Raw genomic sequence first — 25,430 nt, 5'->3', positions numbered from 1 at the left:
TAGCATGTGCTTCATGGGGTCCTAGGTTGTCTTTGGCAGTCAAATCCCACAGTGATGATATAAAGCAGTCCCAGTGAGAGCTGTGCACACAGTGGGACTGAAAGACTCCAGTCGTAGTAATCTTCCATCTTATAAAGGCTACTAGAAAAGCTGCCCAAACTTTGTCCCAGAGAAAAACATTTTCATCATAAGAAAATAGATCTGTTATCTGTGCTTGTGTGGAAGGAGACATCATTTCTACATTCCAAGACTATGTGTAACTCGGTGTTCTTTTAAACATCTTCATAGTCTGTGATTTTAAGGATAGGAACACCAAGCGTGTGCATCATCCCACTTCCCCAGCAGGACTGCTTCCAGTAGCACACAGTGTCAAGTCCCTTGATGGTGTATCTTTAATTGTCTTCTTTGGCTTTTGCTTCATTTCTCCACTCCCAAGCAAGTGACTTTCATTCTTTTAAGTTTTTATGTCTATAGTATTTTGGCATATGCACCACGTGCATGCCTGGTGCCAGTGGAAGCCAGAAGAGAAAGTTGCATCACCTGGAACTGAAGTTACATGTGGCTGTGAGCCTACATATGGGTGCTTAAGTTTGAACCTGGATCCTCTGTAAGACCAGCTCTTGGAGAGTGAGCCCTCTCTCCAGCCCCAACAAATGACATTTAAGATACTGAAAACAATCAGGATGCTATCAAAAAGGAAGAAACAAGAAACTAAAAATCAAGTGTCAGAGGCCAATCTGGGTCACATAGCAAGTTCCAGGGCAGCCTGGGCTATGTAGTAAGGCTCTGTCTCAAAAGAAAGAAGAGGACAAAGAAGAGAAGGAGGAGAGGAGGGAGAGGGAAGGAAGAGGAAGTAGCAGGAGGCATGAGAAAATAGATGGTGAATCAGTCATAAGCAGAGTCCATTATAACTCTGGCAGGAGTTGCAAGCATTTTGCTTTAGGCATTGCCGTTAAGCCAACCTAAGGAAATAAATAGAGGTATTTATCTTACATTAATTCAGGGAATACTTTTAACTGGAATGCATCTCCTGAACAACTGATTGGATTATCTTATTGTAAAATAGCTTCTTAAAACTCATTTGTTCTAAGGGTTATCTAATAAGATGGGCATTTTGTTGAGGAAAAAATGTAATTTCTGACACCTTCTGATAGATCTCTGGTATATAAAGGGCCCAGATTTGCCTCCAACATCTGGTCCCCCATTTCTTGTTTCTTCCTTTTCAATAGTATTCTAATTGTTTTCAGATATTTAAAGGCTCAGCACTATATATATATGACAGAATTTAGTAATCGTGTTATTACACATAAGATATAAGAAAACAAGAATTCTTTATTCATAATTTGTTTTTTATTCACATAACATCCCAATCACAGCCCCCACCCTGTCCTTCCTCTCTTCCCAGTCCCACCTTTAAAAATTCCTCCCTGGGTTACTCCCTCCCCTTCTCCCCAGAGAAGAGGAAGTTCCTACTTGGGTACCACCTCACCATGGGACATCAAGTCCCAGCAGGACTAAGCACTTTCTCTCCCACTGAGGCTGAACCAGGCAGTCCAGGTAGGGGAAGGAGATCCAATGACAATCAACAGAGTCAGAGACAGCCACTGTTCCAATTGTTAGGGGACCCACATGAAGACCAAGGTACATATCTGCTATGAATGGAGGGGAATAGATCAAACCCCATGCATGTTCTTTGGTTGGTGGTTCAGTCTTTGTGAGCCCCCATGGGCCCAGGTTATTTGACTCTCTAGATCTTCTTAAGGTGTCCTTGACCCCTCTGAGTAGCTCAATTCTATCACCCACTCTTCAACAAGACTTCTTGATCTCTGCCTGATGTTTGGTTATTAGTTTCTGCATCTGTTTCCATCTGCTGCTAGATGAAGCCTCTCTGATGACAGTCCTGCTAGGCTCCTGTCTGCAAGAATAGTAGAGTATCATTAATTGGCTCTCTCCCATGAGATGGGTCTCAAGTTGGACTAGTCATAGGTTAGCAGTTCCCTCTGTCTCTGCTCTATCTGGCACATCTACACAATGGAATACTATTCAGCTATTAAAAACAAAGACTTCATAAAAATTGCAGGTAAATGGATGGAAGTAGAAAATACAATCCTGAGTAACATACCACAGACCCAGGAAGACATGTGTGGTATGTACTTGCTTATAATTAGATATTAGCCATAAACTGCAGGATAACCATGCTACAATCAACAAATAAAAAAAAAACCTGGGTAATAAGGAGGGCCCAAGTGAAGATGTGTGAGTCTGACTCAGAATGGGAAACAAAATAGTCATCAGAGGTGGATGGAGAGAGGGAACATGGTGGGAGAGGAGCTGAGAAGGGGTATGGAGTTGGCTATCAGGTATGGGGGAGGGGAGACAGAAGAGGGATGGGTGTGAGAATCAGTGAATCTGTGGGGGACATCTTTGGGACTAGCTGGAGACCTGGAATAGGAGAGGATGTGGGGGCTCTATGGGGGTAACCCTAGCTGAGATCCCTACTAATAGGAGGTATAGAGACTGAAGTGGCCATCTCCTGTAGCCAGGCAGGATTTTCAGTGGAAGGAGAGGCACATCAACCTACCCACAGAACTTTCAACCCAAAATTTGCTCTTCCTAAAAGGTACACAGGGATAAAGATGGAGCAGAGAACAAGAATTCTTAATTGCAAATAATAGATTGCTGCTTTCTCCATTACTCACCCAGGGACAGGTTCATATGGCAATGTTCTTGTTTCCTATCGTAACTTAAAGGGAAACTTAGATAATGTACAAAGTCCTTGATGTCCTGCAGATGAAGAGGGAGAATGTCCTCAAATTCCTTGCTGCAGGAACCCATTTAGGTGGTACTAACCTTGACTTTCAGATGGAGGAGTACATCTATAAAAGGAAAAGTGACTGTATCTACATCATAAATCTGAAGAGGATCTGGGAGAAGCTGTTGCTCGCAGCTTGAGCTATTGTTGCCATTGGGAACTCTGCTGATGTCAGTGTCTTCTCTTTCAGGAACACTGGCCAGCGAGCTGTGCTGAAGTATGCTGCTGCCACAGGAAGCATCCAATTGCTGGCTGCTTCACACCTGGGGCCTTCACTAACCAGATTCAAGCAGCCTTCAGGGCAACAGGCCCTCATAGAGGCCTCTTATGTCAACCTGCCCACCATTGCTCTGTTTAACACAGATTCTCCCCTGCGCTATGTGGGCATTGCTATCCCATGCAACAACTAGGGAGCTCCCTCAGTGGGTCTGTTGTGGTGGATGCTGGTTCAGGGAGTACTCCACATGGGAGGTACTAGCTCCAATGAGCACCCATGGGAGGTTATGTCTGATCTTTACTTCTACAGGGACCCAGAGAAGATTGAGAAGGAGGAGCAGGCTGCTGCTGAAAAGGCTGTGACCAAGGAGGAATTTCAGGGCAAATGGACCGCATCAGCTCCTGAGTTCACTGCTGCTCAGCCTGAGGTGCATGATTGGTCTGAGGGTGTGCAGGTACCCTCTGTGCCCATCCAGGAGTTCCCCATGGATGACTGGAGTGTGCAGCCAGCCACTGAGGACAAGTCAGCAGCTCCCACAGCACAGGCCACCAAGTGGGTTGGAACCACCACTGAGTGGTCCTGAGCTGATCTGCAAACACCTGAGCAAAGGGAACAAGGTCAAAGTTCCTAAAAGCTGAAAACAAAGCAAAACAAAACAAAAAGCGTAGATTGCTATTTGTTTCTAAATAACAATGATGGGGATTCACTGTAATAACACGTAGACAAAACTTTTCAAAAGGATAATTTTTAGTGGGTAGCTATATAGTTCTAGCCACAAAGAAAAATAAGGTAAGTTTCTTTTTCCAGGTAGCTCCTATTTTTCGCAGCTTCCTACAATCATCTTTTTCCTAATGCTCTTCAATTTGGCTATTAATATGCTAAATAACAAGTGTTCTCAGAATACTCTGAGAGTAGTTTCATTACTCTGTTTATAAAACTGCTCAAGGATGGTGCTCTAGAGCAGTGGTTCTCAACAGATGGGTCTTGACCACTTTGAGGGTTGACTGACCCTTTGACAAGGGTTGCTTAAGACCAAACTGTATATCAACTGTTTATATTACAACTCATAACAGTAGCAAAATTATAGATATGAAGTAGCAAAGAAAATAATTTTATGATTGTGGGTCACCACAACATAAGGAACTATATTAAAGGGTCGCAGCATTAGGAAGGTTGAGAACCACTATTCTGGGGTCTTTTGGACCATTCATTCTCAATGTGTGATCTCTGTATCAGCAGTAGCAGTAGCACTATGTTCAGAACTTACCTATAGTCAGGATTCTCAAGTCCAACTAGAACTGCTAAATCAGGAACTCAGAAAGTGGGGATCCTCACCACTCTTTAACAAGTCTTCAAGGTGAGTCTTTCATGTGCTCAAATATGAGAATCACTGCTCAAGAATCTAACTCAAAGTCATGATTCAAGTAAAAATTTCCTAGTGGTTTCTAAGTCAAAGAAACCAGTTACCAACCAGAAAGCTGGGTGAAAATTAAAATAGGTCCAAAACCAGGTTTCAGTTGTTCTTGTGGCAGATAACTTCATAGAGTTCATCCTAAAATCTGTGAGCAAGAACACAAACCATTGTATCATCATGCCCCACACCAATGTCCCATTGTTGTTGTTGTCATCATCATCATCATCATAGTTTTTGTTGTTGTTTTCTTTAATGTCCACTTTGAGTAGTTTCCGTGCTTGGCTATTTTGCCCCTTAGGTGACATTATCTTCATTTCCTGAACTGGCATTAACATCCTCAAAAAGGTTTACTGATTAACCCTATCTTCCTCTGATGTGGCATTTTACTCTGTGACTTGGTGTCTTAACATTTGCAAATTCATTTTGCATGACATTAATCTGCATTCAAGCCACATGCTTTGCAAATACTCTGAGTAGGTTACATCCATCTGTCAGACTGGAGGCTCAGCATTACCATAATTTTGTCCTCCCCTTGTATCTTCTTGGCTTCTATGCCTATGTAGGTCAATACTATATCAACCAATGATAGCATATATATAAATGCATGCATGAATGAGGAAGGTTGCCTTGGCATTATGAATCTTGAGAGGGGGAACCAGATTTTGCAAAATTATTCACCATCTTCACAATACCTAGCACTCATCTTCGTCAAATTAAATAAGAAATCAATGAGACACCCCTCCCAACCAGCCAGAAAAATAAGAATGCTCCTCTGGGATAGCTATACACTAAACTCCAGGTCAATGCTACATACAATAGGATAGGGTAGGGTAGGGTAGGGTAGGGTAGGGTAGGGTAGGGTAGGGGTAGGGTAGAGGAGACAAGGCTTGAGTCCCCACAATGCCAGGCTTCCAGTGCTAAAACTGAGAAGGTCTGACAAATTGAAGCTGTTGGTCACTTTCACTGAAGTATCTACTCAGACAAAACTGAAACAGAGCAGACTCAGCTTTCATATGCACCTGACCCATTACTCCAGCCACCGAGCCAATGAGATAATACCGTAAGTGGATTGTCCCAATTTTCTGACTAGATATTATTGTCCATGGCAGTCCTAGGCAAGATTTTACAGTATACAAAAAATTTTGCTTGTCCACTTGTGCCATTTTACAGCTCTCATTTGATCTCTGCCTTTCCCCCATGATCCTTTAGTTCAAAGACATCCATTTTTTACCTCCTCCATCCTCTCATCAAATGGTACTCATAGGTGATTTTGTCCACATTACTTTAGACTGCTGGTCACACAGCAAGAACATTAAATGAGTAACCAATTGTTTTCTGACTGAGTTTGTCCACAGAAAGGAACTCATACCTGGTACTACAAGCATGGCAAAAAAAATGGTGGCTGGAGAGTTTTTTGTTAAAGAGGTACAGTATCAAGCTGACTCCTAAATAAATGCTTATTTTATACCCAACTCTTACCCCTCACCACAGATGCTCCTTTTTAGGGAAGATGGTAAGAGGCCAAAATGCAGAGAATAAATAACTATAAAGTTCAGAGACCTAAATGAGACATGTATATCATAACCACTCTGGTCAGGGCTTAGAAATATTATGGAAAAGAGGAAAGAATGATCTCAACATTCCATCATGGACAGAGAAGAAGTGCACAGGATTCGACATCTAAATGAGGAGCTATTGGCAGTTGATGGACACTGGAGGAAGGACAGTCAATTTTCTTCAATGGTGTGGCCCATGGTAGGTTGCCCATGCTCCAGTGGATGGCATCCTACATCCATGAACATTTGGCAGCACTGATTAGATTCCATGGGCTATACAATGAGGGGAGATGGAGGAATAGGAAGACATGAAGCATCAAGTTGAGAGAGAGAGACAGAGAGACAGAGAGACAGAGAGAGAGAGACAGAGAGAGAGAGACAGAGAGAGAGAGAGAGAGAGAGAGAGAGAGAGAGAGAGAGGTGGGGTGTCCAGGAAGAGTGGGAAGGGAGAGCTTGGAGTAACTGACCTAAATACATTGCATTCATGCATGAAGTTACCAAAATTAATTTTAAAAATTCTTTAAGTTCTCTTGGTGGTTGTAAGCAGTAGTTTATAGACAGGAGCCATGGTTTTGGAGCACTTGTTCTCAAGTGTTGCCACACACCAGGATCACCTAAGAAGCAGCTAAAAAGAACTTAAATGTGAGTCCTATCTCAGAAAATCACAATTAATTAATGTTGAACATACTCTGTCCTCTCAATTAGTAGAAAAAACAATCAAAAATCGCCCCATAAAATTGTTAATCAGTAGCTATTCTTAAAACCACTAAAAAGGAGCATCTGTGATGAGGGGTAAGAGTTGGGTATAAAATAAGCATTTATTTAGGAGTCAGCTCTAGCCTTGCTCTCAATGCATATTTTTCCTACCAGCTACTTCAGCCCCACCTGCAAACTTGTTCAAGGTGCAGACTCTTGGTCTATATCCTAGACTGCATGACACAAAATTTGTACTTTAACAAAATGTTTCTGCCCCATGCTACATAGGAAAATCAAACTTTAAGGCCCTCTGCTTTATAGTATGTCTGCTCCTAGTGCAAGGATCGAGGACCAGAATCTAATCTGAAGGAGAGCAGAATGTTCTTTCAGAGAGTTTTAGGCATCAGACAGCATTTGGAAAAAGAAGGGTTTCCCCAGCCTTCTGAGTCATGTCCCATAAGTAGTCACCTACTCCTCCTACTCCTAAGAACATTCTGGTGTTATTAAATGTCAGCTGCGGATATACATCTGGCTGTGAATCAGCCAAGGAGAAAACAGACACTGTTGCTGGTGTTTGTGCTTCCTGGAAATGGCTGGCAGAGCTCAGGAAGTGGAACGGCTCTCAATGTAACCTGGGAGTGTTTTGGCAAGGTTTCTGAATAGACGGATCACCTGGGCAGTCATCAATTACTGTGAATCTAGACACTATGTACATTCGAACAGTACAGTCCAAATTTTATGAGTTTATTAGTACTGCAGGTTCTATGTACCCCCAGACTTGCTGAGTCAGGGGCTACATTATAATAAAGTACACAGATAATCCATATGTTAGTAGAAGTTTAAGAATAAAGACTTAAAACATTAACCGCTAATCTTGTTTATTTGAGCTATATAGAGAGGTTTTTCAAAATTTCAACGTCCCACTCCAATAATTAAGCCAGTCTTTGGGTTGGGACCATAGTATTTGTGAACAGACACATGGGTGAACTGTGGACCATTACCCCTGAAGGCTCAACAGAGTCAAAATATTATCTCCTACTGGCTCCTCCAAAAACAGTCTGTGTGATCTTGAATAAGGTACCTACTGAGTTTTGATTTTTCTCTCCTCTCCAACATACTCCTATGTACACTTTGTGCCTCTCAACATGGTTGTATGACAAAAGAAATAAGGTACCAAATATTCTGGTTTTATCCCTCAAAATGCCACATCCCACAACATATTTCATTCACAAGTAAAACATTATGGTTGATAACCCTTGGAATCTGTATCATTAAGACATTGCTAAAGGGCTTTTTTTTTGGTAATACAGTATTACTGGGCAGCCCAAGCTGGCCTGGAACTCACTGTGTAGCTCAGGCTGACCTCAAACTTCTAGCCCTACTACTTTGATCTCCATAGCTCTACAATCACAGGTTCTAATCACCTAGTCTGGCCCTGAAAAATGCTTTTCTAATGTTTTATTGGTCGTAGCTCTGAAGGTCAGCCTTTCTAAGGGAAGTTCCAAATGGCCAAGCAAATGTGAGACACAAAGAATATAAATGGAGAATCTCACAGTTATTCCTGGAGCAGGAGATACCTCTGAAAAGAATAAACTGTTTAAAGACATTTGTAGCCGGGCGGTGGTGGCACACGCCTTTAATCCCAGCACTCGGGAGGCAGAGGCAGGCGGATTTCTGAGTTCGAGAGTTCGAGGCCAGCCTGGTCTACAGAGTGAGTTCCAGGACAGCCAGGGCTACACAGAGAAACCCTGTCTCGAAAAACCAAACCAAAAATAAAAAATAAAAATAAAGACATTTGTAGAAATCTGATGATTTTTATAGATTCAGATACAACCTAGAAGGCAATACCAGGTTTTCAAAGATAGATGCTCTGAGTAGGCAAATGTGTTAATGTGATCCATAGATAGGAAATTGTAGAACATACAGAGTCCTGTAAATAAAATGTCCAGTTTAATAGGAAAAAGCTGTAAGCTCCCCAATTTTAAAGCATGTCTCCTAGTTGCATGAAAACTATGATGTGACAGGGACTGCTTACTTGTGGGACTCTTAAGGAAGAATGGAGTGTCTGTATAGAAAGGATATGATCCTTTCGACTGGAGAGAAAATATCTTTAAGTAAATCATTAGCCCCATTTGTAATCTTTCCTGCCTGTTCTTTTTTGTTCTTCATTTCTCACCATCTCTAGGTTGCAACTGATCTGCTTTCTGGAAAAAAAAAAAGCTTAAGGAAAGGCTTATTTTTGATTAAGAGTTTGAAGATGCAATCTGTCAAGGAAAGCGTGGAATGGAATTTGAAAGTGCTAGCACATTGTATCCACAGTTAGGAAGCTGAGAGCTATAAATGGTATTGTATACTTTCACCTTTTATTCAATCCAGGACCTCAGTCATAGGATTGTGCTGCTGATATCCAGAGTGGGTCTTGCCGTCTCAGTTAAACCTCTCTAGAAACACCTTGCCATTCATGCTCAGAAGTGTGTTTCCTAAATGATCCTAAATCCTCTATCACAATATACAACAATGTGTGTTCACAAATAACCTCTTTCAGAGGAGAAAAGTTCCAAGATTTACCAATATGATTGTAATCTCTCAAAAGTGCATTTATTTTTATTGCTGAATAGCATTCCATGTATACCACAGTTTGTTTTATCCATTCACTTGTTGTTGAACACTTTTGTTGCCTCCAGTCCCTGGGTACTACAAGTAAAATGTCTGAAAAATTCACACAAAAAATATTTACATGAAGAAAGTATTTTTCTTGATAAATACTGAAGGATAGAATGACTGGATTACATGGCACATATAATTTAATACTTTACGTAGCAAACTACTAACAAAGTAGTTGTACAATATTACATTCCCATCAGCAGTATTCTGTCTTTCCATATTCTTGTGAACACTTAACATGGTTCAGTACCTTTAGTCTTAGCCAACCTACCTGGGCAGTGGTATTGTCTTTTCTTTTAAATTTAGCTTTCCTGCATCTTTTCCATGTTCTTGCTTTATATTCACTTGTGTTCTTCTTATAAAATTTATTTTTATTATATTTAATTATATGTAGGTATGACTGTGTCTGCATATAGTTATTTACATGTCAGTGCAGTGCCCACGAAGACCAGGGAGCATCAGATCCCCTGGAACTAGAGTTATACACTGTTAGAAGCCACCTGACATAGGTGATGGAAACTGAACTTGGGTCCTCTAAAAAAGCAGAAGTGTTGTTGACCACTGATCCCACTTCTCCAGCCCCTCACTTAAATTTTGTATTTGCTCAAAGATTTACCCATTTTTGTGGATTTATCTTTTTTTTTTTTTTTGGTTTTTCGAGACAGGGTTTCTCTGTGTAGCCCTGGCTGTCCTGGAACTCACTCTATAGACCAGGCTGGCCTCGAACTCTCGAACTCAGAAATCCACCTGCCTCTGCCTCCCAAGTGCTGGGATTAAAGGTGTGCACCACCACTGCCCAGCAGGATTTATCTTATTTCTGACTTTATTCTATCTTCTAGATACAAAATCCTTTATCAGATAAAAGATATGCAAATATTTTCCCATCTGCATCTTTTCATTCTCTAATAGTATCATTCAAAGGAACAAGAGTTTTAATTTTTATGAAATCCAAGACTTCCTACCACACAGTCATCAAGACAACATGAAATTGGTTTCAAGATAGGCAAACAGATCAATAGAACAAAACAGGGAATCTAGAAATAAACCACATGAACAACTGATTTTGACAAATGTTCAAAAATTATTCTTTTTCTGGAATGATTACATATACAAAGGCAAAAGAAATGAATTTTAATCCATAATATATCCCATATGCAAAACCTATCTCAAGATAGAGCATAGATCTAAATGTAAAACATAACATTCTTAAACTTTTAAAAGAAAAAGATCAGGCTGGCCTCAAACTCATGATCCTCCTGCCTCTGCCTCCTTCAGCAAATCCTACCAGTCCTTCTTAGAAGGAGCAACAAAATACTCAAGGGAGCAAATATGGAGACAAAATGAGGGACAGAAACTGAAGGAGGGGCCGTCTGTAGACCATTCCACCTGAGTATCCATCCTATGTGCAGTCACCAAAGGTAGATGCTGATGTGGAAGTCAGGAAGTGCATGCTGATAAGAGCCTGATATGGATGTCTCCTCAGAGGTCTTCAAGAGTCTGACATATTCAGAGGCAGATGCTCACAACTAGCCATTGAACTGATCATGGGGTTCCCGATGGAGGAGTTAGAGTGAAGGCCATTGGAGCTGAAAGGGTTTGTGGCCCCATGAGGAGAGCAACAATACCAACCAACCACAGCTCCCAGGGTCTAAACAACCAGCCTGGGAGCACTTAGGGAGGGACCCATGGCTTCAGCTGTATATGTAAGGGTGGAGGGCCCTGCTGGGCATAGGTGGGAGAAGAGATCCTTGGCCTCATGAAGGCTGGAAACCCCAGGGGATGGGAATTGGAGGGTGGAGAGGTGAGAGTGGGGGGGTTTGTAAGGGTACATCTTCAGAGAAGCAGGAGGAGGGGTGAGGGGATAGGGGGTTCCTGGGTGGATGTAGGATGGGGTAAGGGGACAACATATGAAATGTAAATAAAACATCCAATAAAAAAATCTCTGGAATAAAAAAGAAAAGAAAAAGATCAGGAAATTCTTTCTGACCTTGAGTTAAGCAGATATCTTAGATGTAACACCAAACATATGCTCCAGAATAGAAAAAAAATTCTTTCCAAATTTTAATGCTTAAAAAGAAAGCTGCAGTGCATGACCCCAAACATATGTCATTCTGCACATGTACAATAGGTAAAAGCTGAACTGCCAGAATTGCAACCAATACTTAAGTAAGTACTCAGTGATAGCAAGCCTAAAAACTTCTTCCAGATGAATCTATGTTAGCAGAGCTCCTATGCTGCTAGCTGAGTGTAAGGCAATGTACCTGAACAATCAGCTAAATGAATGATAGAAATCTGGAACCAGTTATAAACCTGAGGAATTCTCAACAAAATACTTGCAAATAGAATCCAAGAACACATTAAAAAGATCATCTACCATGATCAAGTACGCTTAATTACAAAAAGGCAGGGATGGCTTAACGTATGTAAATCAATGTAATATAATTCATCATATAAACAAACTGAGAGACAAAAACCACACGATCGATCATTGGGTCATTAGAAATGTATATAGAAAAGGCCTTTGACAAAATCTGGCACCCTTTCAAAATAAAAGTACTGTAGAGATCAGAGATACTAGAAACACATTTAAACATAACAAAGGAAGATTACAGTGAGCTTATAGCCAACATCAACTTGAAATGAAGAGAGACTCAAAGCAATTTTTCTAAAATCGGGAACAAGATAAGGTTACCTGCTCTCTCCGTACCTATTAATATAGTACTTGAAGTCTTAGCTAGAGCAGTAAGACAACTGAAGGATATCAAGAGGATACAAATTGTAAAGGAAGACGTCATTATCTACATATGATATGATATTATACATAAGTGACCCTGAAAATTCCACAGAAAAAAACTCCCACCACAGTTAGACATTGTCAGCGATGTACCTGAGTACAAAATACACTCACAAAAAAATCCATAACCCTCCTATAAACAAAAGACAAATGTACTTAGAAGGAGATCAGGGAAAGAACATCTTTCACAAAAGTCTCAAAAATAAAAAATATATACCTTGGAGTAATTGCAACCAAGCAAGCGAAAGACTCATATAATGAAAATTTTAAGATACTCAGGAAAGAAATTAAAGATACAAAAATATGGAAAGATCTCCTAAGCTCATGGATCAGTAGGATTAACATAGTAAAAATGGCCATCCTACCAAAAGCAATCTACTGATTCAATACAATCCCCATTAAAATTCCAAAATACATTTTCACAAAACTTGAAAGAGTAACTTTCCACTTTGTAAGGAAACACAAAAATACTTAGGATAGCTTAAAAACAAAAACCTCCAGAATGAGAAAAGTACTGCTGAAGATATCACCATCCTTGACCTCAAATTATACTACAGAGCTATGGTAATAAAAACATCATGGTATTGGCACAACAACAGACACTATCAATGGGATAGAATTGAAGACTGAGACATAAACCCACACACCTATGAACACCTGATTTTTGATAAGGAAGCCATAAATACACACTAGAAAAAGACAGCATCTTCACCAAATGGTGCTTGTCAAACTGGATGTCTTCATGTAGAAGACAGCAAATAGACCCATATTTATCACCCTGAATAAAACTCAAGTCCAATGGGATCAAAGACTTCAACATAAAACCAGATATACTGAATCTGATCAAAGAGAAAGTGGAGACTAGCCTTGAACTCATTAGCACAGGAGAAAACTTTCTAAACAGAACACTAATAACACAGGCACTAAGATCAATAATCAGTAAGTGAAACCTCACTGTAGTGGGAAATTCCTGCAAGTTGGGAGGAGCTAAGGTGGGAGGAGTAAGGAGAGGAAGAGGAGAAGGAAGAGCTGGATCTAGGGAGGAGCAGAGATGGAGGAGGACAGAGAACCATGCTTGGATCGCAAGCAGTCCTGGGTAACAATTTATATCTAGGTTAGTTAGTAGGTTAACACTTCTAATTATGCGAGCATCTTGTTAATTGCACATTGCCAAACATATAAAGCCTTTGGTTAATCATTAAGCATTAGAGTCTAATTCCTCCCAGCTACCACGTGTATGGCTAGATGGTCTGGGCTCAGCCCAGCTATGTGGAGACAGTGTGGAAGATTGGCAGAGCCATCTCCCATGCTGGCATCTCGTGGGTGGCAGGGCCGGTGTCTCTGGTCACCTGAGTGAATGGCTTGAACTAAGCAGAGGCAGTGTCTCACTGCCTGTGGTGGCAGGCCTAGGCTAGTCAGGAACATGGTGGTTGATTAAGAAAAGCCAGATTGGATGCCACCGTTTTAAATAATTACTGCAACACCTCAGGAAAATGAACTTTCTGCATAGCAAAGGACAAAGTCGCAGCCTACAGAATGGGAAAAGTTTTTTTAGCAACTACACAACTGATTTACAGTGTGCTAGCTAGTTTTATGTCAACTTGACACATGCTAGAGTCATCTGAGAGGAAATAGCCTCAATTGAGAAAATGCCTCCATAAGATTCTACTGTAGGACATTTTCTTAATTAATAACTGATAGGAGTGTCCATGCCACCCTAGGGTTCTATAAGAAAGCAGGCTGAGCAAGCAATGAAGAGCAAGCCAGTAAGCAGCACCCCTCCATGGCCTCTGCATCAGCTCCTAACTTCAGGTTCCTACCTTGATTGAGTTCCTTCGCTTACTACATTTGATGATGAAATCACAGAACTCCATCTGCCGGCCTCTGCCTCCCAACTGCTAGAATTAAAGGTATGTATCAAAATGCTTGGGTCATCTTGATTTTTTTAAAATCTTCAAAATAGATTCTAATGCATAATTGAGATTTAAGCAAATTTGTTCAAATATAAAGAAAGAAAATATTAGATGTTAAATTATGTTCCCCACCCATAATTCCTATTTGGAAACCCTAACTCCCAGTATCACTCGGGGTGACCTTATTTATAAATAGGATTATGAAGACAGAATTAATAAGAATAAGGACATACTGGAATTATTAGGTAGGCCCCTAATTCCATGAGTGATGTCCTTTTACTAAATTTATAAGTATATATTTATTTTATTTTGTGCATATGAGTATTTTGTCTCATGTATAACATGGTCTTGTTTAGTGCCTATAGAGGTCAAAAGACAGTACCAGATCATCTACACATGAAGATGAATGTGGATGCTTGTGAGCTACAAGTGGGTCCTGAAAACTAAACAGAGGTTTTTCACAAGGGCAGCAAGAACTCACCTTAACTGCTGAGTCAGCTCTTCAGCTCTGGGAATGATGTCCTTTTTAAAGTTTTATTTTTATGTTCTATAATTTCACATATGAAATTCTCACCTCCCACCAATGCCCACCTTCCTCACAAATCTCTCTCAGAGGTCACATATGTTCCTTCTGTTTTGTGACCCAGAAAGATTAACCGGAGCTATCTGTATGACTGTAGAGACTGGAAGGCTCATCAGAGAATACATGACTAAAGACAGTCATTCCCTTTATCTCAGAATCTATCAGTAACCAAGAGTTTAGAGAAGAGTGAGGACTCAGTGAGCCCCTTTCCCTGTCTTGCTTGATTGTTGATAGGGTTGGTCTTACGTGCAGGTAAAAACAGTTGATATGAGTTCTTGGTTAGAAGGGTTGTACAGGGCCTAAGGGAAACCTATTCACAGCCCTTCCCCTATCTTCTGATTCTTACATACTTCTGTCTCCCTTTTAACAGTTTCTTCAGCCTTGAAGCATGTGGTATAAGTGAAGCGTTTAGGGCTGGACCCACACTCTACTTATTTCTGCATCTTGGAATGCCAGGAGTCTCTATATTCATCACTGTTCATTGTAAGGAGAGGTTTCTCTGATAAAAGCTAGAAGCTGCTTTTGTCTATGACTTCATGTACAGATATTTAGAAAGCAGTTTGCAACTATGTCAATTTAGTCCTTTGAAACACAGGAATGGAGGTTTAGACACAGAGAAGCATATAGTGGTGAGAGTCCCATATAAAACCTGGAATCACACTGCCTGAAGTCAAAGAACTACTAGAAGTTAGGAGAAAAGCCTAAAATGAGTGTACCTTTTCCAGTGTCTTCAGAAGGTACTTAGCCCTGCTGACACCTTGACCTCAGGTTTCTGTCTTCTAGAACTGTGATACTTTTAAGTTGTTCATATTGGTACTTGGTTATTGCAGCCCTAGAAAAGTAGGGTTTCTCTGTGTAGTTCTGGCTGTCCTGGAACTCACACTGTAGATCAGGCTGGCCTCGAACTCAAAAATCTGCCTGCCTCTGCCTCCCAAGTACTGGGATTAAAGGCGTGGGCCACCACTGCCCAGCTGTAGGATGGATTTCTAATCATTTTGCTTGCCTCACTCTTATTGACAGTTACATTCACTTCTTGTTATGACCAAATGCCAATAAGAGAGTCACTTAAGGTACCCAGTGTGAAAATATTTTGTTACATGACCACCCAGGAATCATTAGGTTTTATTCCTGGTGAATCATCATCTTCAAGACTATTTAAGCATCCTGGTTTGGACTTAATGCATAGCCTTGACTGCATTCTAGTTTTCAATAGCTGCTTACTGCTGCCTGCAATGGTCATACCCTCACCATATGGAAAAGTCTGAAAACACCTGGCCAGGTTAGAAGGCCATATAAGAAAGTCAGAGCAAAATAATATCCATTGATTGTGAGGAATGGAGGAAGCCCTGAGAGTGTGACGGCCTGGGTGGGTGTGTAATTTCACATGAGCCAACAATGTCAAAAAAACATGCATTCAGACTTATGGGGAAATTTTAAAAACTTCCTTCTAGGGTGAATGCTCAGAGGAATAGCAAATTCTTCCTCTGGCCCATATGTGGATGGTGATATTGTGCGCAGAAAATGTTCACCATAGCTTTCTCTCTCAACCCAGGATGGTTACAATCTGAAGATTTCTCCCCTACAGAGACTGCTCTTACTGAGATTAGCTAAACTTGTCTCTTTGTTCACACACACACACACACACACACACACACACACACACACACACACACCTTATAGGTAACAAAAGTTGGCAGAAACCTTACTGCTGTTATAAGAACAAAACTGATGGATTGTGAAGAGTTAAAAAGAAAAGGAAATCAAGCCATATATTGGTGCTTTGTAAAATAAAAGTCTTACCTGCCAGAAAAGGAAGCATCCTTTCCCCCACAGTTTGGTTCCCTCTACCAGGTATGTGATGATATCTATGACTGAGAACCTTCCCCAGGGGACAAGTGTTGGGAGTAGTTTCTGGGCTTCTCTTCAGTTCAAGGTCCCAATGTGAAGATTAACAACTAGTAGATATATAAGCAATTGTTATGTTTTGAGGTTATTCTGTGAATTGGTGAACCAGTGATAAGCCACTCCCAAGCCAAGTCCATCTGGTTTCTGACCTGATCTATACTAATATGAGGAGGCCATGGTGGTACTTGAGGTTTTAGAATATCTGTGCCAACAAGTGCACTGTATCCAACCACTGGGGAACAACCAGTATTCTCCTTTCCTTTATGCATTGTTACTCAAGGAAATATCACTAAGATCCTAGAGTGACTAAAAAGAAAATTGCTAATGAAGACACTTGTCATGATAGGATGAGGTTCTTCTTCATGGGTGCCATGTCTCAGTCAATTTGTTCTGGGTCTAAGAACGAGATTCAGGTTCTCTCTGTCTCAGTCTTTTTGTCCCTCTTGATCTTAGTCATTCTTAAGTCTCTCTTCCTCTCTCTCTCTCTCTCTCTCTCTCTCTCTCTCTCTCTCTCTCTCTCATTCTCTGTTTCTCTATCTCTGTCTGTCTCTCTGTGTGTCTCTCTCTGTCTCCGTCTCTCTGTCTCTCTATCTGTGTCTGCCTCTGTTTCTCTGTCTGTGTATCTCTCTATGTGTGTCTCTCTCTCTGTCTCTCTGTCTCTGTCTGCCTCTCTGTGTCTTTCTCTGTCTCTGTCTGTCTCTGTGGGGGAGCTGCTGGTGCTCAACCCCATGGCCTTGCACTTGCTTCGCAAATGGTCTACCACCTGAGCTTGGATCTTATAACTGGGTACAGGATTTTGACTTTCCATTAGGTCACAGACCTCTGATTATCTATTCTTGATTTCTTTTGATTACATATGGCAAGCACTATTCAGGTGGCCTATCTATATTCCCTCCAAAATACTATGCCCTGTTTACTGTCTCCATAGATCCTAGCAAGCCATGGTCCCCTGGCTGAGATTCTGAACCTGCTGCCCATAGCAATCGTTATGCTTACCTTACTTCTAATGGTCCAGCACTGCCATCTGCTATTCTGGGATCACATTAGCCCCATTGCTGCTAAGAATCTAGTTCTGTAATAACATTTCCTGCCATCAGCTCTGGCCTACAGAGAACATCCAATATTAAACTTTTCAATGAGGTTGCCCCCTTTCCCCGGTGCATTTCTTATTATCTTGGAAAATAAATCTTTCCCAAGGAACATAGTCAATTGGTGGGCTTTATTATATTTAATAGAGTAATTTCAGCATGCCCTTTTTGGGGAATCCCTTAACCCCTTCTTTTGAAGTCTTTGTTAGCAATCCTGGTACCTCTATTTCATCTAATAGAAACCATTTCTTTTTTACTCTAGTTTCAAAAAACTATCCCAGGAATGCATGAAAAAAATAGAAAATAAAATTAGATTTAAAAATTTATCCAGGAACAACATCAGATTTAAAAAAAATGTTCCAGAAAGAAGTGCTCTAATATTGATGAAAGCAGAATTATAAGATGGCTCCCAAGGTGCCCCCCCTAATGTACATGTCCTATATAATACTTCTACCTAAATGAAGGCAGGACTTCCTAATTTGGGGGACTCTCACTCCTCTAATATAACAAAGATGAAGTGCTTTTACACCATAGAACTTAACTTCAGTCAGTTGACTTTTTGCAGTAATCAAAAGGAAAATGATCCTGGAATCAGGCAAATCACTCAAAGGAGGAAAGTCATCAAAACTGCAATTGCTTTCTTTTTGGTCTGAAAGAAGCAAGCTGCTCTGTTCCGAAGAGGCCATAATTGGAATAATGTTGGGGAATGGAGGTGACCTCTGAGGATTGAAGGCCTCAACCTTATACCTGTAAGGGTAGTCCCAACTAGTCAGCTTAGAAGAGGACTTCAAGTCTCATATGGGACTGTTCCAGATGACACTTTGATTTCAGCTGAGCCACTCTTGGGCATTCGAACAAGGAGGTGATAAGTGGATGAACTGGTGTTGAGCTTCTAGGTGCCTTATCACTGTTACACCGCAATGGCAAGCTAATACAATTGGCCAGTTTTTCTTAACACCTTTCCTTATGCCTTGCCTTCTTGGAACAGCAGCTTTAGGAATACTTCTAAGCATGTTCTCTCGGTGATTTCCCATGCTAGTTAGTTAATCTTTCTAGTCCTTTAAATATACAGTCCTCCAGGGAAGTAGGCTCAGATACTTTAGCCATCCTGATAAGCCTTTAGAAACAGTGATCACGGGAGTGTTCACGTAATTAAGTTTAATGCCTTGCTTTTTCTTTGACTATTTGGTGGACACAGATCACGAGAAGGGAAGTAAAGCTTTAATTTGTAAGATGTTTGGTTTGCTTCTGTGAAAGTATCCACTGTGAGCAGTCAGCTGAAACACTTTCCACCTGCCAGAATAGATACAACCACTGGCAAGAGAGCTCCGTGTGGGGAACACCCACACATCCTCTCTACAGCCCCTCCATATGTAGTTTTGAGCATCCTAGACTGACAAGCACCTCTGAGTCCATCACTAATTGCCCTAAGCACCTGTCTCCACACTGAGATCCTTACTGTGCTTCTAACAGTGCAGCATTGTATTGTCACTTCTCTGAGGCTTTTCACTTCCTGCTCCTTTTGGGAGGAATATTTCTCCTTTAATTTCTATATGACTGTTTCATTCCATCACCTTCTCAGTAAAGCCTCCCTGGCAACTCACATTATCAATTACCAGCTGTAAGCTTAGGGACTCTTTTTGGCCCTGCTTGCTGCTGTATATCTTGAGGCATTTTGTTACAGATACTCAGTAAATGTTGGATGCAGTAACCAACCAATGAATACAATGTAAAAAAAAATGATAAAAGAGAAGCTTCTTATTAGAAATTACTCCAGAATTTGAAGCAGTGGTTTGCAGGTGAGCATGGATCAACATTACTCCAATTTTCTAATAAGAGTTTCTGGTTCTATAAGTCCAGGATCTTGCCCCCAAATTTGCATTTCTAACAAGCTTTTAGGGGATTCTGATACTTTAAGTTCAAGGATCAAACCAACTGAAAGCTACTGGTGTGAAGGCACACAGATGGAATATACACTGCAAACTAACCTAAAAAGTCCCACAATTTTCTTATACCTTAAAACAATTCCCAGGCGGGAATAATAAATATCTATATATTTCCAGAACTTTTCTTTGGAAGAGTATAATCATATTTTAAAGTGCCTTTAAGTTCTTGCTTATGTTTTATAGCAATTGGATCAAGAGATGAAATTATTTAAAAATCTTAATTCCAAGCTGTATGGTAGAATGATAAATAGCCAATAAATGATTTACAAAGTCTTAATATTATGCAAAGGTGATTATATTTTAATGGTAAACAGAAAAGGTAAGTTTGAATATGTGCCTAACTTAATCCCAATTGTGTTAAATAAGCATAGAAAAGTATTAAAAAGAAATAAAATCTACAGTAACCATGATTTTCTTTTAGGTAAAGTAATTATTTAAAATGGTAGTATTTCCACTTTTATGACCTTCAAATATTTCTATAGAAAGCATGCATTAGGACGGGGCGGGGGGTAGAACTTACCTAGCCTGTATAAGACCGTGAGTTCCCTCTCCAGCACTAAAAATAACACTGAAACTGACATAATAAGTATTGATTAGTTCTGAATTGTTAGCCTGTTAAAATTTTACATATACATAAGTATCCAAAAAGACTTATACACCAAATCGTCTTTAACTTCTTTAACTGAATGAACATTAAATAGTTCTTTCCTACCCACAAAACAGCTTTTTAAAGACAAGCATTAATTCATTCTTATTTTCCCAATTCCAAGTCATAAAACCTATATACAGTGTTGTTAAAAATAAAACTCAAAACACCTTAATTAGAATCACATTTGCAAATCTCCCTTGTTGATTTTCCATTCAAGGACTTTGTGAAATACTTTTAGTCGTGTACAAAATGAAAGGAACTGGAACGCTAATTAGCATGAATTCTGTTTTTCTCTAGGTTGAATATGAGGTGGCTTGTTTTAAAGCAACGAAAAAAAAAACCAGCCACAGTGATGTGAAGGCTATCTTTCTGAAAAAAAAAATGCTGTTGCAGAAAATTGTTTTATACAGTAGCCACAAAAGAGTGGCACCTAGGGGAAAGTATCACATCTGGTTTTTAAAAATTAAAATGAACTAATTTCAGTTTGTTCAAAGATCATAAGCATTGGAATTATAGTGGTATAACCTCCATCTTTGAAACATGTAAATATTCTACAATAACAGAATTAAATATAATAACAATTCTGAAAACATTTAAAGTAAAAGGGCACAAAGGAATATAAGTATGTCTCTAGTTGTTCTCTACACTGAACAGGCAGGAATTCTTCCAGTTTACTTTATGACAAGATAATTATAGCTATGTCCCTGGCTTTGGATTATATATACTTATACTGAAAAGTATCCATTATTTATCCAAATGTCCAGGCTTACTGGGTGTCCTTTGTTAGCTAGATAAACTAGAGTTCACAGAACATTTGTCTCATTTTTGTAACTTCCAGTGAGTAATAATCATTTTTAAATAACCTTTAAGTGAAAGAATAGCATTGTTAGGAAAGTACTGGCTCATGGGACTGGATTCAGACCATCTGAAACTACCTAGAGTTGAGGATAAGTATTAAAAAATATATATATTTTTTGAGACAAAGCTTCTTGTATCCTATGTTGGTCTTGAACTCGATTTGATCCTCCCACCTCCACCTCCCAAGTATTCAGATTGCAAGCCTGTGCCACTGCACCTGGTTTAAGGCAGTGCTAGGGGCTTCTTGTACAAATGCATTCTACCAGCTGACCTACAAGTCTAGCTATGTATATTTGTCAAAAGATAAAGTCAAAGAGGCAATAGTACTGGGATAAAACATAACAGAAAATCATTTAAGGACAAGATGAGCCGAAGACTTAAAAATAAAATGATTCCTTAAAGCTGTGTTGTGCTGTTGCTAATTCACTGAGAACACAAGAGAGTTGAGGCTGGAAGCCCTTTATATCTATGTTTGTGGTTCTGCACTGACAACAAAGAAATTACTTAAATCCAGTGCAAGCATATTTGTACTTAGATTCTGCCTTGGACTGTTATCAAATGCATTACTTGGTCATTTTCTTTTCCTTTGAAAACATCCTTCTGCAGTCCTGAAACTGCATGAAAGACAGCAGAATTCAATATGAAAGTTGGAACGGTAGAAACAAGTCATAGGGAAATAAATGTCACTTTTTATCATTGATTTATTTTTTTCTTCCATTGAAGCATTGTTTTTAAAGAATATCAAGCTGTTTACTCTGAGTCATTTCAACACGAATCTGAAGTGGATAAGAAAGAAAAATACCAGGGCCATCCTTCTGAATTTCAGTCACATTCTCAGTTTAGGGGGAGGGGATTTGAAGAATTAACTTTCTTCTCTGGGGTAGGGAATTAAGGTAAGAGGGAGAGAGTACTATGAGAGTGAGCAAAAATATCACAGCAGCAGAACACATGGTGAGTGGGCAGAGTGGGAGAACACTACAGAAATGGATATGCATGACCTCACCATGAGCATCCCTAAAATAGCCCGGAGAGATGGGAGGATTGACAGCTTACTCAACACTGTGTGTCCAGATGCACAGAGCAGAGCAACAGCTCAATAATCATTCTTTGCCTGTCAGCTTCGTTGAAGACCAGTGCTTAAAGCCCAAGATAGTTTTGTTCAGAGAACCAAGTATATGTTTTTAAAGTGTATTTTTCCACTTAGCAACATGCCTGAAGCAGATTTCTTTTCTTGAAGCCAACAGTCATATCCCATATGTGATATATGGGTACTACTTTGCAGAAAACTACCAGCTGAGGAAAGGAGTTTGGGGTTCTCATGATGAACACCGTAAATTAGAGATGTACAGATCAAATAATGCATGTCTCACTTTTGACAAGCTTATTTTCAATTTGGAGAGAAGACTCCCCAAAAAAATTCACAGAATGTTGCAAATTTCATTTAAGAGCTTTGAAGGGTTGAAATTTTCCATCTTTCAAAACACTTGCTCCACACATTCAGATTTGCAGGGGTTTTCTAGTCTACCGTTCCATCCATACAATAGCTCTCTGAGGAGGAGCTTTAAGGAATTCAACATTGAAGATGGAAGCAAAAAACCATCTCAGCAGGGGGAATCATGAAGCCCGACCTTTAACTCAAGAGCTACTGGCACTTGATAGCTTCGAGGGGAGAAAGATCATTCTTTGGAAGTGTAGCCACTGGTAGTTGCTAATGTTCCTGTGAAAAGTCCCCCACCTATGCACATATGGGCAGCACTAAATGAACTGAATTTAACAACAACAATGAAAAGAATAATAATAAGACGACATGAAGCTTGGAGGTAGACATGAGGGGGCAGGTCTAGGGGAAGTAGAAGGAATGAAATGGGGTCAGTGACTATGAATATGTTTTATTGTATGTATGTATGTATGTATGTATGTATTCATGTATGTACATATTATGTGTGTATGCATGAAATCATCAAAGAATTAAAAGAAACTTCCTTAGAACTACTTAAAATAGTAACAATTCACTTGATTTGCTGACAAAGATGTAGAAACCAATTGACATGTTCAGGTACATATTCCTATCCCTAACCCTGCACTGCCCAAGTTTTTGGTCCACAGTAGCTGCTAAACAAGTGTCAGTGAAGGCAAGTGGTATTGATGTCTTGATAAGTGTTGCAGATGAAGAAACAACATGAATTGCATGTCACTTAGTGTGCTTCCAAAGAATTCAATGCTTGACACAGGTAACAGTTCAGAAAACAGAGGGAGTAAACTATCAGGAGACAATGTTGGAGTGCTTATTACATGCCAGATGCTGTTCTAAGCCACTTACTGCTATTTCCTTATATAAATCTCATGATAACTTTGTTATTATGCTGATTTTTTTAAAAAGCTAAAAGGAACCAAACTATCATAACTAAGCTTTTCATTATTCACCAGTAAGGGAATGGTCACTTCAGAAATCCAGAGAAAGGGATTAGCCAAGGGTAGTATTCATAAGCCAAAGAATAAAGGAAAGAAGGAAGGAAGGAAGGAAGGAAGGAAGGAAGGAAGGAAGGAAGGAAGGAAGGAAGGAGGGAAGGAGGGAAGGAGGGAGGGAGGGAGGGAGGGAGGGAGGGAGGGAGGGAGGAAGGAAGGAAGGAACAAAGGAACCAAGGAAAGAAGGAACAAAGGAACCAAGGAAGGAAGGAACGAATGAAGGAATGAACAAAAGAATGAAGGCAGACAGGCAGGGAACTGTTGATTTTGAAAAAGTGATGCATTCCAGAACAGAGTGGGAGAATGAACCAATGCACAGAAAAGAAAACTCAAACAAGGAATATGTGTTAGTAAGGAACCATAACAACAATATCTGTGACCAACAAATCATAAAATCACTGTGGCTTTCTATGTCAATTTGTTATCCATGTGACTTGCAAAAAAACATGTTCATGACTTTAGTGTTGCCTTCAGACTTCCAAATTCCTTTTATCACTTTTAGCAGGTCCAGTCCCTTAGGGTATACTGATAAATGCTCTGAACCTCACTAGAAGACAAGGGGAAAGAAAACACAAAGAAGAATTCTAGAAATTGGTCTATTTTAAAGGCTGGTCACTGTGTTTCTACCCTGTATTCACTCCTCTTACTATGGCTAAGTAAAACTGCGAATGATGCTTGAAAGTTCAATCCAGCAGTGTGCCTGGGAGAAAGAGAAGATGAGACAGCCTCAATTATAGCACGAACACTGAAACTGCTGCCATCTACTACAGAAAGCCCTCATTGTTCTCTTACAGTTCAGTCTCAGGCATCATTTATCACTGACCATGATGGTGAGAGCGGACTGAAAGAGTGGTAATCAAACATAATATTCCCCGTAGTATTAGCAACCACCTACAGTCTGTTCCATGAGTGTCTGCCTTCCTACAATACTGTATTCTCATTTGGGAACTTTTTAAAGCAATGTAATGAGCATGCAAAAAAAAAAAATCATCTGTCCAAGAGAGCCCTCCCTAACTCCTAAGAGGAAAAAAATGTCAGGAAAAGGAAACTGAAGCACTGAAAAGAACATTTATTTTAAATCTGTGATAAAGGAGAGGAAAGTAATGGAAGAGGTAAAATTCAGTCAGAAGTGTTTTTAGGACATCTAGAACACAGAAGGGATAGATGCTAAAAATGTGGAAAGTTTCTGTGATACGGGCCACAGATCCCTGACTTTGTGCATGTTATACATGCCCTCTGCCACTGAGCTGCATGCCCAGAGCCCAAAATAATGTCTTCAGAAGATGGATGTGAAACATGAAGAAATGAAAAGTGGACAGAGACGTGAAAACAAATTTGTCCATCACTTTCCAAATAGGTAATAAATACCTAATGCAAGCATCGTTGACAAGGACATTTAAATTAGTTTTGTGCGTGTGTGTGTGTGTGTGTGTGTGTGTGTGTGTGTGTTACTGTTAGATTACAACCATAAACCTTCACCCATCTCCGATGAATGATCTAAGACATTCCTGTAAACTTCCAAAAGATAAGAGACAACTCAATCTAGTGAGGCCCAAACTGGTGTCGTTGTCTATGGACCTCTCCTTCCACCATCACTTTGTCAAAATGGAACTTCTCTCCTCACCACGCTGAAATCATTGTGGTCAGTGTCACAGCAGCAACCTCTATCTTGGCATGTGGTCTGCCACCTCTCCATCCTTAAATGTATTGTCTTCTCAACTGCACTCAAAGCAGTTGATCACTCTCCTTGATTAAGTTTCTCTCTTGGTTTCAGTGACATCATGGTTTGCCTAGTCTGGGTTCATTCTCCATCTTTCTTGGGTCTCTCTCTCTCTCTCTCTCTCTCTCTCTCTCTCTCTCTCTCTCTCT

General features: G+C 40.0%; 1 pseudogene; it reads left to right on the top strand.

Moving 5' to 3' along the window:
• Positions 1-2,763: 2,763 nt before the first annotated feature.
• On the top strand, positions 2,764-3,612 carry LOC114625434 (annotated as a pseudogene).
• Positions 3,613-25,430: the final 21,818 nt, after the last annotated feature.

The sequence above is a fragment of the Grammomys surdaster genome, unplaced genomic scaffold, assembly GCF_004785775.1.
Source record: "Grammomys surdaster isolate TR1022 unplaced genomic scaffold, NIH_TR_1.0 217, whole genome shotgun sequence".
NCBI classification, from domain to species: domain Eukaryota; kingdom Metazoa; phylum Chordata; class Mammalia; order Rodentia; family Muridae; genus Grammomys; species Grammomys surdaster.
Note: the sequence above shows the minus strand (reverse complement) of the source record. Positions and strands in the feature narration are given on the sequence as shown.